Raw genomic sequence first — 3,784 nt, forward strand, 5'->3', positions numbered from 1 at the left:
AGCATATGTATATGTATATTGTCAAGTTTTCACTCCACTATTGTACATATTGAATATTATAAACTGTTTTTAGTATTTTCTTACTTTCTTTATGCACGCCATCTGTTAATTGCTTTCTTCACTTTCATCCTTCCTTGTCCAGAGCAAAGTCTCTTTTCCCATTATCCCTCCTTTATGTTCTTCATTTTGTTTACTTTGGTACTTCAAATTTCTTGTTAAGTTAGGTGTATTCTTCCTGTTCTGAAGACAGTGTTCGTGGCTCTTTCTCCTATTACTAAGTGTATTTTGTTATTTAGATATGTTGAATTGTGTTGAACTATTGAACTATTTGCCATATGTTTAATTGTTATAGTGAAGTGTTTTGTTGAAACTATTTCGTTCATGTATAAGTGTTAAGTAATTCATGTTAATTTGTATAATTAGTAATTAATAATTATAATAAGTGATTGCTGAGTTTCGTTCACCCGACCATGGTTTCGCACAGTTTGGATTTTATTTTGGTGGAATATTATTTTTATTATGCTTCCTACTGAGTGTTAGCTAAGGCCATCTTTAAGCTAAAGTATTTACCACTGAATACGAGGACATTCAGCTTAGGCATGTCATAATTTGGGGGCCTGTCCGGGAGTCCAAATCTGTTGTGCGACTATAAACTGTTGAAATGTTTTTGTGTGAATTTTTAAGAACTGTCGGTGAACAATATGTCCTGATACTGTGCTTCATTGATTTTTACAGTTAGTGCCACGCTACGCTGTTCTTCGCCTTCATTAACTGTGTTTGACTGTAGTTACCAGGCAAGAATACACCTCATCTCTCCTCAAACCAAGGTAAAGTATTTTTGAAGGATAAGTCGATAACAAGTGTTAATTGACAGGATCTCTGCGTATATCGCCTCTTATGCCCGCGCTCATTAATATTTTCCATAATAAAGGTCACCCTCGCTATCATATAAAAGTGATAAGTTACGTTAATCATACGTTACCTTGCACATCGTTGATTAGCTCTCGACCTTTCGGATTAGCAAAATCCACTGTACTCCTTTTAAAGTCGTCTCATTGCGGAAGTATTAGTTCATTCTCGCACTTTTAGTGTACCCTCGAACACTCCGTGATTCCAGACTTTCTGTAATAACTGAATTGCGCTAGTTTAACTCCCAAGATTAGACATGTGGTTTAGTCAGGTTGCTGCGTATATCTTTAGGTAATTACCATTCTGTAACTAGCAGTTGTTATTCGTATTTAAATACTCCTCTCGCTGTCTGTTAGCGTTCTAATATAAGTACAGTAATAGCGTTGGGCTACAGTTACCTAAATTTATCCTTATAGGTTCTCGGTAGTAAATATAACTTGTTACATTTGTTTACGTTAGGAGCAATGTACGTGTGGCTACTGTTAACTTTATTTTATAAATATGAATACTGTTTAGAATGATTAACAGAATTAATGTGTTCGCGTTTAGTCAGCCATTCATTGTTAGGTAGGTAGGATTTGTTGTATTTACATAAGTGTTGTGTAGTGAGTAATTAAACCTTGTTCAAAATGCCTTTTAATCTTAGAGAGCTTTGCGGGAAACCCCAAAGAGGAATTATCTACGCTCAGGTATGCTACTAAACAGGATCTGCGTGACCTAGCAGCAAAATGTAACATTGTGGTTGATCCTGCTTATGTGAAGGCTAGATTACTGAGTAACATTTTGGATTATTTAATTAACCAAGAGATTATTGCAGATGATGAAGAAGTACAAGCACTCAGAATTGCAGCAGGAGTACTTCCGCCTGTTCCAGTAGATACAGAAGTAGAGAAAATAAGGCTTCAATTACAGTTAGAGAAGGTAAAAGAGGAAACGAATCCGAACGGGAGAGCTCTATCTAGAAGAGAAGAGAGCAGAAGCAGAAGAGAAGAGAGCAGAAGCAAGAGAGAAGGAACGAGAAGCTGAAATAAGACACCAAAAAAAACTCCAGAGCTTTCTTTAAGTAACAGAAAGGAAGCCACACTCCCTGCTACGTTCGAAGTTTTTAAAGCCAGTAAGCTTGTACCTGATTTCGACGAGAGAGATCCCGAGGTTTTCTTCCAGAACTTTTGAACAAATCGCAGAAACCTTAAAATGGCCTGTAGAATTCTGGTCCTTGCTCATCAGGAACAAAGTCAAGGGTAAAGCTGCATTTGTTGCTTCACAACTGGTAAGTGAAAATGACTTATACAGTGTTAAAGAAAACTATCTTGGATGCGTACTCAATTACCATAGAAGGGTACAGACAAAATTTTAGAAATTCTGTTAAAACTTTCAACCAAACTTTTGTAAAATTTTGTAGTCTCAAAAATAGGCAGTTGAATAAGTGGTTAGAAAGAGCAGGTGTTGATAACTTCGAATCATTTAAGAATTTGATTCTTCTAGAAGAATTTTTGAGGAAAGTGCCTACTCATATCTCAACCTTCATTCATTTTAAAGGTGAAACACTGGTAAAGAAGGCAGCTAGTCTCGCCGATGATTACCACTTAATCCATAAATCACAAAAGGGTCAAACTAACAAATCATCTCCTTCCTTTTCCAAATCTCCCCAGGTATCCTGTACTTACTGCAAAGAAAGAGGGCCACCCTATTGAAAATTGTCCACTTCCCCAGTGCAAAACTTCAAAAGCAAAAGAAGGTAAAAATGCCCAGTCAAGGAGCACATGCCATGTGACTACTCCGATGGAAGGGTTGCAGCCGTTTGAAGGATTTATTTGTGATGTTACTGTAAATGGTACTTCACTGAAGTGCCTCAGAGACTCTGGTTCCTCTCAGTCTATATTGGCAGACTTAGGTTCGAAGAATCTAACTTACACTAGGGAGTTTGTAACCATTTCAGATTTAACCTCTTCCAGGACTCTGCCTCTTGCTGAAGTGGAAATTGTTAGTCCTTACTTTACAGGAAAGGCTAAAGTAGCTGTGTTAAAGCAAGCCTTGCCGTGTTCTCCAGTAGAGCTGATCTTTGGGTAATGATCTAGCAGGGGTCACAGGTGAAAACTAATTTTATTATTTCAGATCCTGATTTCGTAATCCAAGAAGTAAGTAAGTCCATAGAATCTCCACCAGCTATAACTCAGGTTGTGACTAGGAATACTTCCAAGGCAGGACACTTGAAAAGTGAGAGTAAAACTACTGGAAGAACTATGGAGGCCTTAGACTTGGTGAACGTAGGTAAGAAAGAGTTTACCGAGCTACAGAAAGAGGACCCCAGCCTTAGTGAACTTTGGAAAAAGGTGAGAATTCCAGATGAAAATCCAAAATTGCCATATTTTTATGTAAATAAAGGTATTCTCTGCAGGCATTTCAGGTCCGCCACAGATTAATTCTAACCATACTTGGAGGGATTGCCACCAAATAGTCATTCCTCAACCTCTAAGACTTTCCTTGTTAGACCTCGCTCATTCTGCAGAATCCCACTTAGGGGGTCAACAAGACCTACAAAAGAGTAAGTGAAGACTATTATTGGCCAGGCCTTGGTAAAGATATTAAGAGCTATGTTGCTTCATGTTACCATTGTCAGGTTACAGGTCAACCTAACCAGAGAATCCCGCCAGCACCACTCCAGAACGTACTAATACCCAAAACTCCTTTTTACAAACTCATCATAGATTGCGTTGGTCCCTTACCAAGGACTAAGAGGGAATATGAATACATACTGACTGCTATGTGTCCCACTTCAAGGTACCCTTTGGCATTTGCAATCAAAAACATAAATGCAAAGACTATATTACTTAACCTTGAAGGTTTTCACTGTTTTAGGATTTCCCTATGAGTT

General features: G+C 37.9%; 1 long non-coding RNA gene across 1 annotated transcript; it reads left to right on the forward strand.

Moving 5' to 3' along the window:
- The first annotated feature begins 245 nt into the window (after nt 1–245).
- LOC137626337 (uncharacterized) lies at nt 246–1,835 on the forward strand. Its single transcript, XR_011041012.1, has 3 exons — nt 246–280; nt 736–827; nt 1,727–1,835. It is a non-coding gene; the product is annotated as an uncharacterized lncRNA (long non-coding RNA).
- Nucleotides 1,836–3,784: the final 1,949 nt, after the last annotated feature.

Source organism: Palaemon carinicauda, chromosome 33 (genome assembly GCF_036898095.1).
Source record: "Palaemon carinicauda isolate YSFRI2023 chromosome 33, ASM3689809v2, whole genome shotgun sequence".
Classification (NCBI taxonomy): Eukaryota; Metazoa; Arthropoda; class Malacostraca; order Decapoda; family Palaemonidae; genus Palaemon; species Palaemon carinicauda.